The 14713-nt window shown below is 38.8% G+C and overlaps 1 long non-coding RNA gene across 1 annotated transcript; it reads left to right on the top strand.

Annotated features, from left to right (window-relative positions):
* The first annotated feature begins 7838 nt into the window (after positions 1-7838).
* Positions 7839-9833, top strand: LOC118235879. Its single transcript, XR_004766932.1, has 2 exons — positions 7839-8650; positions 9577-9833. It is a non-coding gene; the product is annotated as an uncharacterized LOC118235879 (long non-coding RNA).
* The last annotated feature ends 4880 nt before the right edge of the window (positions 9834-14713 follow it).

The following is a 14713-nucleotide window of genomic DNA, read 5'->3' as shown; positions in this document are numbered from 1 at the left end:
ATATGTATGTAAGATATATGTAAGGATATGCTGATAATGGTGGTGTAATTTTTTTTATTGGTTAACTGAAAAATAGGAACAGTGTGTGACAACAAAAAAAAAACGCATGTGGTGAAACAATGCACACATTACTTTAAATTAGACTGAAAGCCTGGACATAATGCCTCACTAAGAGAAAGAAAAAATGAGAAAACAGGAGACGAGTTAACTTTGTAATATCGAGCATATTTGTACAGTAGCACTGGAGCTGTACTCAACAAAAATAAGCTCTTACAAGAAAGAGCAATGAGCCCAATGGGGACAGAACTGACTAGATACTTTCCTTACAGAGCAACTAACATAGCCAACTAGTGAGAAAAACCTGTTTTCATTGATTTTCTGAAAATGTGACTGCTACAACAAAAAAGGAATAAAATTATACAATTTATGTCTTTATATTTCTAACGATTTGTGGATTTAGAAAAGGTAACAGCATTAGTCTACATTAGATAGATGATATGTCTGCTGTGACAAGTATATTTTTCAAAACACAATTAACTACCTTTGGATGTGTATGAAACACATTAAGCAAATTTAATTGTTTTAATTGTTTGCAAATAGGAATTGAACCCACTAACGGATCTGAATCTGAATTATCACTCACACAAACATATACAGAGACACACACACACACACGTTTGTACCAAGTATTGTAACTATTGCTTCCTTGATCCCAGTAAAGAGTATCTATCTCTACAGTAAAAGCAGTTCCTTGGCAACAGGTAGAGCTGCACTTCACCTTCAGTGTGTACCAAACTGACACCCTCCAGACTGACACCTTCAGCTTGTGTGTATACCAGACTGCCATAATCTGCTTGTGTGTACACCAGACTGACACACTCTGCTCGTGTGTATACCAAACTGACACACTCTGCTTGTGTGTATACCATACTGACACCTTCAGCTTGTGTGTACACCAGACTGACACACTCAGCTTGTGTGTATACCAGATTGCCATACTCAGCTTGTGTGTATACCAGACTGGCACACTCAACTTGTGTCTCTATAGATGCTGACTGGCACCATTGTCAGGCTCGAGTTGCAGTCACACTGCCAAGCTGTCAAAACTAACATTACGCAAGTGAACATTATGCACACAAGCTCCACAATCCATGCTCTTCTGAATCCATGAAACTTGTCTGGTTCAACCAGGCAAAGACTGCTGATCTTCATCAAGAAATGGAAGGGCAAGAAATGTTGCAGGACCTACAACAATAATAAAAAAGAGATAAACGTTGAGGTGGCATACTTGATATACTTGATAAGAAGGCGAACTTGGCCAAAACCGAACCACAGCCAAGCACGTCTGTATACTCATTGCATCTTTCAATTGCTCCTTAATGACACTCCATGCCAGCGAGGGACACAGATTCAGATTCTGCGACTGAGAAACAGGGAAGTCACAATGTGGCTGGGGTGAAAGAGGATAAACTTCAACTGGACAGACAGAAAAGGATTACAATGTCGCTTTAGTTGAATTAGCGCTGCAAAAAAGAAAAGATGAAAGAGAAGATGGTATGTTCGTCCACTCATCAGAGAGACAAAATCCGCTTTTCCACCGCATGGTATCAGCTCAACTCGACTCGACTCTACTCGACTCTACTCGCTTTTGGTACCAGGTACTACGTTTTCCACTGCTCAGACGACGAGACGTCTCTGGTTGCTCAAAGGCGACGCAAGAGGGTAAGCTAACCAATCAGTGGTCTGCAGTGTTTTCACGTCACCTTTTGGTATTGCCTCAGCTCTCTTGGAACCTCGATGGAGGTGATACCAAAAAGAGTACCAGGTACCAGGTACTATCCACAACTTTTTGCCCGATGGAAAACCAAAAAAGTTGAGTAGAGTTGAGTCGAGTTGAGCCGGTACCATGCGGTGGAAAAGCGACTAAAGAGCCAGGATGGTGAGATGCTCCACCCATGTGATATTCTAGACCAACTCAAGCAATCTCTGCATTTGCATCGGTGTGCAAACATCTCGGCTAGTCTGGCCTGCAGGGATTTGCACATAGCGGTGGCCGATGTGGAGCTTTTATTTTCTTCCACAAATTTTTGTCATTTTATGTCATTTAAGGTAGCCCTAAGTTTGTTTCCGTAGCAGGTATACCTTGAAACAGATCTTGATCTTGAGACAGCTTTGATATTTCTTACTTTGTTCAGTCAAGACAAAAAAATGTATAAGTCATGATGAAGTCCTAGATCCGCAGGACAGATTGGATGGAAATGAGACCGTATTACAGGCCAGGTTTAAGCACAGATTTGTTTTGGCCTCATCTTTGGGGGACAGTCAGCTGCTCGGACGTAGCATTTTTACAGCATAAATCCATGGCCTGATTTCATCCATTTGTCCTTATGTTTGACTTGCAATAAAATGTAAGCTTGGCGTGTTAGATTTGATCTGACCAAACTGTATTTGTCAAGAAAAGGGAGCACTTGCACGTCATAATGAGACAAAGGGTTGGATTCAAATATTTACCCTTAACTCCTTAATTCTAAAAGCTTATCCTTGGTTTTTTTCTTCACAATTTTGGCAAGCTAAGTAATCAGCAAAATTAGACTGCCAAGTTTTTTTTTTTCAGAAAGAACATAAAAATAAATTGCATTTATTTTGAATTTGTTTTTAGTCAAACAGAAAATGTTGATTTAATCCTGACAAAACTTCAACACAGATGTTGACTGAATCTTGGCCAAGAAATTCTAATGGAAATTCTGAATGGATTCTAATGTCTGTGGCCTCTATTAAACATAAGGGCATAAACATAAACATAATCCATCACCAATGAGGTCCTATCTGTCCTCTGCTTCACATCTCTACTAAGCACCACATTCAGGCTATACCAGTGCCAGCCTCAAAGAGAAAGTGCACCTGGAGCCACACGCCCAAATCCTCTCAATCAGGGTCACCGCAAGACGGTAGGAACGCACGGCTGGTGCTTCCTAAACCAGCCAAACTCTGTTCACGTGTCCCAGATGACCAACGTCTATGAGAGCAAGATGCGAAACAGTGTGAAAGACCATCCCAGAAAGACACACAATTGTCAACAATGGGTTCCAGAGAAGACCTACCTATATCGGTCGGTACAGTAAAACTCTAAAGCGGGTGTCAAACTGCAGTCCTGGAAGGCCACAATGACTGCAGGTACCTGTGGTTTACTTTAATTTAACAGCCAATTGAATCCTTGAGGTCATGATGTGTGGACTCTTTAGCCTATCAGCAAATTAATCACTGCTTCTGAAACACACCTAAAACCAGTAGGTCATTGCTTTTAGTCATATCTGATCAAATTATGACATGTTTTCATATTGCATATAATTCCTTAATGTTATTTAAGAACTCTGCCCCCCCTTGTTTGTCTCCCAATGATTAAAAAGGACATCTCAGCCCTTCAGCTTCAGTTATATTTTCAATAATGATACTTTAAAAGTCATTCATTAATAGTGAAAGGAGGAAACGTTCCAGCGATAACTGATTAAATAAGCTTGTGAAATAGTTGCTCATTTACATTGAATTTGCTGATTAAAATAAGCAAAGCATAGCTAGCGCAAATGAAGAAGAATTCATCATTAAAATAAGAGTCATTGATGAAACGACATTCATATAAACGTCCTTTGCGAACCGACATAGGCCAACATGATAACACGGAGGAGCCCTCCTAAGGAGTGCTCACTGCCCACGGACAGTACTAGGCCTGCCGCCATGATGTGTGGCCGTGTCGCACCCGAGGTAAATGTAAACACTCCCGTCGGAGAGGGCCGTATCCATAGCCATAGATTTCGGGGGGGGACGCAGAGGATACGTCCCCCTCAATATTTAGAACAAGTGCATTTGTCCCCCCCCCCAATAAAAACATGAAAGAAGCATTTCCACCATAAATTGATGCATAAAGAAAGTTTATGCACCGGAATGCAGAAAATGAAGAAAAATTTCCTGGGGGAGGACTCCCAGATCCCCCCCCCCCCCCCCCCCCCGCTTAATGTGTCCCCCCCAACGTTCAAATGAAACCTACGCCACTGGCCGTATCCACGTGTAGGTGGACCCACTTCGGTGGGAATGCGACTCCTGTCACTCTCAGCAGCCCCGGGCCGGGCCGGGCCGGGCCGGGCCGGGCCACGAGACCCCCGGTGCCGGGGACGGAGGATGGCGTAGGAGGCCAATAATGATAAATGCACAATTGAATAGGCTAGTGATTTTTCTTACATTTTTCATTTGAATGTGTAGTACTGAAGGTCCACCAGGTATTACAGAATCGCTGCCAGCCTCTGTACGCACAAAAATTCTGATTCTCTTCCGTATCCAATTAAGGCCGGCACTGTTCTTGCACGTACTGTATTCCACTATTGATTTTTAATAGGCAGGACCAGTCAAGTAATGCTATTACTATGGGTAGTCAAACCCTTCTGTGGGCCATTTGTTTTCCTGACAATTAAAGCCAGGTCCCCACTGCTTCTCCCCTAACCACATAGTTAGTGTCTGAGATCCCCCAGTGTCTGAAAATTGCTATCAATAACTGCCTGCATACTTAAAACACTATTAATGATTCCACTGGAACTCACACAGTCAACATTTTCTTGAGTCTCACCTATTCACGCACATTTCAACCCATTCTGTTAAAAAAAAAAACCAACATAAATAAACAAATAAATCATTTTTAAAAGCCCTGGCAAAATACATAATAACATATTTTCTCTACATTTATATGTGTATTGTTGGCCGAACAAAACAGGTTTTCTTTAAATAAAGAAATAACAGATTAAGCATCCCTGTGGAATTTATTTCAGTACATTTTCAATCAGTGCCAATCCATATTTTATTTTCAGAGATATTTTTCATTAGTTTTAAGCTGTGTATTACCAGGAACACCACTGAGATAAAATATTACACAGTTGTTCCTTTTGTAGAGGAGCCTACAATTTGTAATATCATACAATCAAAGATAATTAAATGTGACAGAAGTCCTGCATAATTTCCCTTTTAAAGAAACCACTGTGTGATTCTTGGATCTAGGTGTACACAGAAAATCCCTATATCAAATATTACCAATCAGAATACTCAATGAACATTCAATGAAGCCGACTTGTAAAGCCTTGAAGTCGAAAGAAAAAACAAGGCAGCTAAAAAAATATACAGCTAATCCATAAAATTTAAATTGCAATACATAAAAGTTTCAAAATACATCCCCCCCCCACATAAAAAGCAGAGTCTCTGCCAACAGATGGGACAGATTCACAATTCCAAGTTGCACACTGGCAAGTTTTTTTCCCCCCTCTTCATTCATTATGTTATAGTTCATTTTTTCTGTTTGTCTTAATCTGGTCTCAGCCCATGAGCAGGTGAAATCAGCCAAAGACTTTCCCACGATCCCAGAGCAAATCCACTGCCCCGAGCCTTTCCTAGAAGGCAGCCATCTGTTTGCCTTATTTTGATTCTGGGAGGACAGGCGCTGGCCGCAGGGACACACTCTATGTTACAACACAAAAACTATTCACCAAAACAAGTCACACAATGGCAATGGCAATATTACGTGACCTTACTCTAATAACTCATTCACTTATATGAAATACTCTAACCAAAGCAGGCAAAACACAAAGAGATTATATATAATCTCACACGGTTATCTATTTAAAATTATACTCTCACCAAAACAGGATGACCAGAATGGCAATACATAGTCCCTTACCTCAATTAATAATTCATTTTAAATTTCCCATTTAAGAAAAATACTCTAAGACAAACTGGAAAAATATTGCCTTATTTCAAATAACTAGACTGGTTAAAAATACCGTCACAAAAACAGGCCTACCACAATAATATTACCTGTCTAATTTTTAACAACCGTATAAAAAAATTACAATTAGCTATTACTATGACAAGGGCTATTACCACAAATGTAATGACTCCCAAACAAAATGATTAAAAATAAAAATAAGAAATGCTCATCAAAATGGGCCTACCACAACAGCAACAAATATTACCCTCCTATTTGCATAACTGAGCTGTTTAAAAAAGGATAATCTCACCAAATAATGACTACCACAAATGAAACAAATATCACACCTTATTCTTAATAAAGTACTCATTTTAAAACAAATATTACCTCATCTCATTTTTAATAACTCACATTTTTAAAAAATACTATAGGCCTACCACAATGGCAACACATATTATCTTACCTAATTTAAAATGTACCAAATAAATGACCTGTTCAAATAGATAATCTCATGAAAGCAGGCCCATAAATGTGGCAATATGTGTAACCCTTAAAACATTTTAATAACACAGTCATTCCAGCAAAGCAAGTTTATAACGACAAGGACATCGACCTCATATCAGTAAGCAAATACAGCCTTAACCACAGCCACAGAATCCGAATGGATGTTCCTCCTTTTCTCTACAGTTATTGTTGTCAGGTTATGAAAACAATTACTTCATAATAAACTCGAATTCACAATAAAACATTAGATAAACTGCAAGATGGTTCACCGACGTTATGACTGCTATTGTACATTTAATTAATGAATAATACATTTAGCCTTTTCTCTTCATAAATATAAAAAATGCTGAACCCTTTAAGAAAGTCTAAACATAAGCAAAAACAAACCCCCATTTTCTAAGGGTCAAAAAACATTCTATTGCTATGCCATACAATAACACCAGTGATTTTCAAAATCCACATTTAAATTAAGAAAACAAAATTATAACATAAAAAATTAATATTTCATGCGTTAATGAAAATAACATGAATATACAATCAGTCATGCTGAAGTAACGTATCTGTCAGAAAAAAAAACATTTCTCTTTGCTTGAATTATCAACAAAAATGCTTCTTTAGAAGAACAGAACTCGAGCTATTGTAAAACTTAAGCTATTTACGTTGGAGTGACATTCTTAAGTCGAAGATTCCAAAATGGAACACAAAACACAGCACAGTCTTTTTTCTGTCTGTTTGCCATTTTGATCGCAAGCCTGCAGTCTGAGCAGAGGAATCTTACAAAAAAAAAATCAGACAGAAAAGAGAAAGAGCACAGAAAGCAGTCATGCAGCCGGAAACACATTACTTTCATGCTCTGTCAAACTTATAATAAGACTCCGAGGCTGAAAGCCAGGCCGAATCCTAATTAAAAAGGCATTCTCACCAAAGCACATTTAACAATAGTGGTTTTTTGGCCTTCCTACGTAAACTCTGACCCTCGGTCATTTAAAATGCAATGAAAAGAAGTTACAAAAAAAAGACCAAACGCAAAATTAAGGACACCTAAAGCGAAAACAGTTTTAAAAAAATAAATAAAAATTTAAGAGCATTTCAAGAATACAAAAAAAAACTTTTGTTCTGGAAAAAAGAGCTCATTTTCACAGTGATCATGTGATGCGTGCCTTCGTCTCCCTCCTCTTTTTTCCCTCTACCCTGCAAACAGCCATGTGCTCCCGTTTTTTATTTCAATCTCAATGAACGGTTCTGCCGATGTGGATATCATCTCTGCCTGCGTTCGCTCGAAATGCGTGACACCACCTCAGCGAGCGAGAGCATGAGAACAGAGCCTCTTCAATAGCGAGGTCTTCATACCCGGCCCGTAGCCATGGAAGCAGATGCCTCCTCTCCCTGCCCTCCTTACCTCCCAGCGGCCACGGGCTGCTCCCCATTGAAAAGAGGGTACGCCTCGATTTCTCTTCGTCGTGACCGAACTTGCCTCGTCTTCAAAGGGAGCCATTCAGCAGGTCACCGGTCTAGACTTGTTTGCACGGTCCACGGAGCAGCCTTGATGTAACCCCTGCTCCCCTTCGCTTCGCCACGCCACCAGCCGCGCGACTGCAGACTGCAGGGGGGGGGGGGACATCGGAGATCCGTATTTGAAAAGAAGCCCGTCCGATTTTGCCATTGTGCCTTTTCACTCATCGATCGAATGAATATCGAACCTTCTGTCGGTGCATGTGTGAAACAGATAGCTTAGCCAGCATTTTTTTTTCTGTTCAGACCTGTGCTGTGGGCCAAACGTCTTTCGCCTCATCTCCTTATTTTTTCCTCTTTAATAGTCTTTTTTTAAATATTTGATGACATTAAACTAATTTTAATGATTATTTAAAAAAAAAAAAATCTTTTAAAAAACTTTTGTTTGGGACTTATTTATTTATCATATGCAAACTCTGAAGACTTTGAAGGGGCAACATATATCATAATCTGGCCTGTGGATATTATATTTGCTTCCTGATGTTTTTTTTTTCTTTTTTCTTGCTGTTCATTTTTTTTTTCACTTTTTGTGTATAATGACACTAACAAAACAAATCGTACTCTAGTTAAAAATGACCATCAATGACCAGCCATAATTTAGGCTGAATGACTAAAAACACAAAACCTTCAAAGAATAAAATTAATATAGTAATTTTATCATAAAAAACTGAAATATGTACAAAAAACAAATTCATGTGAAAAATGTTTCTTTCTCAATTAACTTTTCTGTTTATATTTTCAAATGATTTCAAAGAGAGCATGATTTGTTTAATCAAAATAGGACAGTATTGCAAAATATGACACATGTTGAAAAATACTGTACAGCTTTTTATTTTTCCAAACTATTCAAATTCAATGACTTTGCATTTTCAAGGAATTCTAATTCTGAAGGTGAGTGAAAATTACATACTATATATTAACATATGTACAAGGGCATATGCTTTTTGTATTTAAATACTTTTTTTAAAAAAGGATAGTTTGTTATATTTATCACTGCATGTTTATAGACAGTAACCTACGATATGTGAATCACTATTCAGTGTGGAATACTATCAGAGAACAACTAGTGTTATATGAAGTTAACAGCTCAAGCGCTTAACAAAATTATATTTATCCTCATGCTTTCAGCAATACTTAACTCTTGTGTCATAGGCTGGCAGTTATGAGATGCACCACAAACATCAACACAGCGAAAAGTAATCAATGTAAACAATTTAGCACTGCTCCATTAGGACTGTGTACACATATCTCTCACCAGCACAACATTTCAGCTCCCAAAATGTTCGCATTTATTTCATTATTATTTCCACAAGAAAAGAAAGATGCAGCCAAGTGAAATGAAGCATAATTTGGGTTGACCCCCCCCCCCCCACCTCCTCCCTCACCCACTCTGAAATGAAAATAGATCAATTTGGGGCTCTTTTCCCTTATTTATTATCCCCTAGGTAGATGACTCTGGTATCAACTCTTTTTCTAGGAGTTATCAGAGGTTCGGAAGGGAGCACTAAATATTCAGTATTTTGAACGGGTGTTGTAATCACGTGTCATGGTATTCTCTTGTGGCTTTCTTAACATTTTAAATGATCTATATTTATAAAAATGGACAGTTCAATGAGTAAAAGGTATTTTATGCCATTCCTGCACCTTGCTTTTTTTTACCGTTTGGAATTTTGTCATCAGAACCAACTATTTTAACACACAGAAATGATCTGTACTGGATGAATTTGTGCAAATTAAACTTCTGAACTCTCTTTTGTTAGCACATTTATTAGAAATGAAATAAAAACATTGACCTCATCTGTGTATCTTGCATTAAGAGCATAATGAAAAGGCAGAGAGATGGCCATTCTCCAACTGACGCATTGAAAGAAGCGAAGAAGTAAGACAAGACGAGAGAAAAATCAAGAACAACTGAAAGGCATAGGAAGGAAAGGAATCACTGGAGTGAAAAGACAATTCATTGTTCCCGAGATGAAGAAAAAAAAAACTAAGCGGACTGCCTGGACAATGCACTAAAACTTGAGAATTATGGTTTCGTAGTCAGAATCAGAAGTAAGGCACACAGGAGACAACGCATTCAAAAATAGGATTGAATAACTGTTTTAGCTAAAAAAAAAAAAAAAAAAACTGCCCAAGGACTGAAGTTACAAGCTTAGATAAATCAAAACAATTTTAAGACTGCCAAGCATGGCAAACTTGCCCAATAAGAAAAGTAAAACACGGCAGCTAAGAATTTGGTTTCGATATTGGGCTGTGTTTTCCTAATCACAGATGCTTTTGGCTAGATTACTTTTTTAAATTGTTTTTAACAATTGTATTCTTAAAAGATCAGAAGTTCAAAAGCAATGAAAACAATAAACTGATGGGCCCAAATGAACACCTAACTCATATTTAATAACACTACGGCATGTATGCTAAATGAAAGTGCACAGACAGCACTGGAGGAGGAAAATATATGTGGAAAAAAAAACTGTGGCGTTCATTTAAAAAGACTCATTTTTTTTGATGAATGCTTCCAAGCTTCGTCTTTATTTTTTGTGCTACAAATAAGAACTGAATCAAACAAACTCCTATTTTATTTTTTATTAAAAACCTTTTTTTATTTTTATTTTTTAAAATTGACCTATCATTATCCACGACAGAAACAGTTAGGATTCCTCCTTTTGTTACCAAGTTTGGCATTGCTTTCTGCTAAAAAACTGAATAACTTCAGAGACATGTTGACAATATTAATATAACTTGTTAAAAATGTGTATGTTTTAAAAAAGTACCTTCACAAATAAAAAATAAAAAAAACAATTTATGCATCTTGGAAAATCAATATAAAATGTATGTAAATTAATTTTGACCTTGTTCATCTCAAAACACAGTAAAAACAGTTCTGCCTGTTAGGTTCAGTAAATCCAAATTTGCATTCATATACACAACACCCAGGATGAGATTTTAACCACTATAAACAAGCAAAGATATAAATGATGTATCTTCTGTTTTGTAAATATATCTTAAAGGTGTTATAAATGTTATAACAACATGTATGTAAAATTAAATGTAAAATGCATCTTAAATAATATATAATTCTTTACATAAATATGAATGAATATTTGGCCTCATGATTCCATATAAATACAAATAAAAAATCGAATATATAAAAAATAATTTTCAAACCACTGAAAATAATGCACAAATGCAATTTAAATAAGCCACTAAAATACCATGCAGCCATGCCATAATAATTATATTTAAAGTCATGTGAAATTTCACGTGAAATTTCTGAAAAAATGTCACTTTCAAACAGATGATTTCTTTTCATTCCCTATTCTTGCAAAACATTTGAATAGATCAATGTCCTGTACTTAGGCTGCAGGGGGAAATGCAAGCGGGTTGAATTTAACTCAGCGGCAATTCGTATAATGATCGGGATCTTGTTTGCTGCAAAATACTTAGAGAAAAAAAAAAAGCAACTCCATGACTCCATATTTTTCAAAAACAAAATATGTTTTTGCTTGCTGAACAGAATCTGGGAGGCAGGAGAGTTTGACGGGCATTGGGGGGGGGTTCGGATGACACCGTGAGGGGGCTGGGACGGGAGAGAGGGGGAACGGTCTGCAGCAGGACGGCAGGGGAACGAGGGGCGCACCACACACAGAGGGCCACCCGGGTGGGGACGCGGGCTGAAAATGGAGTCAGGGACCGTGCAAGCTCAATGTCTAAGCCCTTCCAGTGAATTGCTTCGCCATACACGCTGGTGATACCCTGTTGGCCCTGTCGACGCAATGGACGAATAGGTACATACGTTCTGCCGTGCGCACATGCGTTAACTAGCTAACGCAGCTAACCGGTCGAAACGCTTGCTTTATCCAAAACACGAGGTGCATTAAAAACACATACAAAACGACAAATCAGACACAATCATGAATAATCTCCAACATTTCAGACATGAGAGCTATAATATGTAATTATTGTAATTATACACACACACACACACACACACACACAGACACACGCACACACATATATAATTACAATAAATATATATTACTGCATTACTGTGACTCAGTTTTTCATTAAACATGCAATTTGCAATTACAAATAGTACAAAGAAAATTCCGTTGCATGAGAATCCACGCCTGTCTTTTGTGTTCTGTGATACGAGAGCTCAGGGTTTCGGCAGCTCTCCCTTTGAAGAGACAAATCCATTATCCTCGTTCATCACAGGCTCATCTCATCTGAACAAGTACCACTGAAGAAAGTTAACAAATGCCACACAAAGGACGCTTTAAACGAATCACCCTGATAATCAGCAAATTCATTTCGCTTCATCAGTCTCATAAACAGTGAATTCAAACTTTAAATGGGTCTGTTATCTCAAATGAGCAACAGAAATAGTTTCTCCAACAAAAAGATACATTGAATTCAGGTATATGAGTGTTTCAAAGGCCAAATAGGGGAATTTATTTTATCTGTGATCTCATAAACTTTAGTTTAACAACAATATCTGTTGTAACTGACCTGAAACATCAAAATTATCCACAAATGATGTTTGCCCTGAAGATTATGCAGTTTAAAAATGATCTTAAAATCCTATTGTAAAGTAGATAAAATGTTTGAAAATAAACTTGCGTCATAATAAGTTCAGTTGCTCTAAATTTTGATACATGCAATTAGGCCAAACACACGAATAACGGTCCGTTCAGCCCTGATCACTTACAAAAAGACGGAGGGGATAAAAGCTTTTTTTTTTTTTATCGCGAGATGCAGAGCGGGGCACCGGAATTTGTACAGGGACTATCCATCACATTTGTGTCTTAATTGAATGACAGCAGAACGCGATCGATGAGAGGTAACGGGAGACAGCTTCGCATTTCCAAACTCGGTAGCCGCCTCTCTCTCTCTCCGGCCGCGTCCCGGGCCGTGACCGGCAAGCGTAAGGCGCAGGCCGAGCGCGGGCCGCCCGCCGGCACCAACACGGACCTCGCGAGCCGGGGGCCCAAAACAGGCGGGCGAAGCCAAGGCGGCGGCTGAGGGTTCCCTCAGAGAGATTCTGAGAAGGATATGCAGTGACAACACAGCAACACTTTGGGAGAAAGACTCTTCAGGAAGAAGAAAAATCCAGCTCACAGCATTAAGTCCTGCACCCTGGTTATTTATTGTTTTTTTTGTCCCCACCCTTAGGCAATTTCCCCTTTTTTCACTGACTCACTGTTTGATGTTACTGGCGTGCTCAGATAGTGAAAAAATGTACAATAAAGCCCTCGGACAGACGGCAATTTCCTTACGAGCTGGAGGATGAAATTTCGCGACGAGAGACCGAAAGTGGGCACTGTCTCGGGATCCCTGTCCAATCCTAAAGCGCGCCGGCCTTCAGCCGCCTGTGACCGTACGGCCCGCCCGGCGCTGCCCGATCGCCGCCTCTCTCGCGTTCACAACGCGTCCCACCTCCAAGTCAAACGCACATTAACACACGCACAAAGCACCCATCGCGGAAGCCTCTACCCCTATAATGCACCCAGGGTGGGGGGCCCAATCTGACCATTACCACGCTTCGTCCTTTGTTTTTAGATTGAAAGCCCGGCCTTTACTCCCCTCACACACACACACACACACACCCACACCACAACAGGCCAGACAGCAACTCCATAATGGTTCAGCTGAACTCTTTTCCCCGACCAAACACATCATGGCAGAAATAGTGTGAAGGACATCGTCCTGGAATGCGGATTGGGCCACGGTTACGCTGTGTATGTCTGACTCCGTGCTGTCTGTCTCTCTTTAGATAATGAATAATAAACTGTAAATATAGCATGGGATGCAACCTAAAGTTTGTTTTAATTAAAGCAATATGCCGATATTCCCTTAAAAAGGTCGAGACATAAAAAGCAATGTAGTGACAAGGCCACCCAAACGTTTTCACGAACGATGGTCATAACAAGAAAACTCAAATTAATTTTAAACAGAAAAAAACAATCATACATGTTTATTATAGCTGATATTTTCTTATTGTGGGCAGAAATAATTTAAAAATTTGACTACTACCAATGAGAAATGAACAGGGTGTTCGTCTACTACAGTTACATGCTTCCCGTTGCAAAAGTATTTTAAAAAGATACAAATTTAAAAAAGCTAAATACAGCCGAGGTTACTGTGTTTTATGAGATCTAAATCGGTCCTTTTATAATGTGTCATGATTATCTAGATGTAAAACTTTAAACTGCATGAAACAATTCGTCATTAAAAATGTACCCGATGTTTTGCCTAATATCAAGTTCTTTTAACTAGATACTGAAAACCACCACGACAATAATTATCATTGAAATGACCATCAATAAAATGAAATCTAAAGCCTATTCTAAATCTAATTTGGCATCTTTTGGAAAACAACCAATCTAACTGTAAGGCAGGACCCTTAACAAATCATTAGAACGCATCCACAGCAACCTCGGACAACCTCTCTTGATCAGCTTGTGTTTTGTGTTTCCGGGACAAAAGGACGCTTCTCTCACTCCAGCACAAAGAAGCGTTTAATTAACTGAAGATAAGTAAATGCCCTCTATTTACATGACAGGACACCGCTGGTTGTGAAGTGTTTTCCCCACAAGTCTTTCAACAAAAGATGCTGATCGTCGTGGAGAAGGTGCCCCTCCAACTAAGACAGCCAGGCTCACAAATTACCTCGTATTAACCAGTCTCCCATCTGCCTTTCCAGCTAATTGTTTTTTAAATTAGCTGACTCAGATGCAAAATAGCCCCTGCCGTTGAAGCCGCTGTTGTGTAAACAACATTTATTTCACAATTACAGCAGTATTTGAAATTACGATGAGGAGATACTGAGCAAATTATGTTCGAGCTAAGGATGCATGCTATGTTTGCATGAGAAGCAGGTGCAGCCATAACACAGCAAGTGAACTGTAACATGGCAATATCTTTACTGATGTTCTCAAGACAAATTGTTTGCCT

Source organism: Anguilla anguilla, chromosome 9 (assembly GCF_013347855.1).
Source record: "Anguilla anguilla isolate fAngAng1 chromosome 9, fAngAng1.pri, whole genome shotgun sequence".
In the NCBI taxonomy this organism is placed as follows: domain Eukaryota; kingdom Metazoa; phylum Chordata; class Actinopteri; order Anguilliformes; family Anguillidae; genus Anguilla; species Anguilla anguilla.
This window is presented reverse-complemented; position numbering and strand designations above follow the sequence as displayed.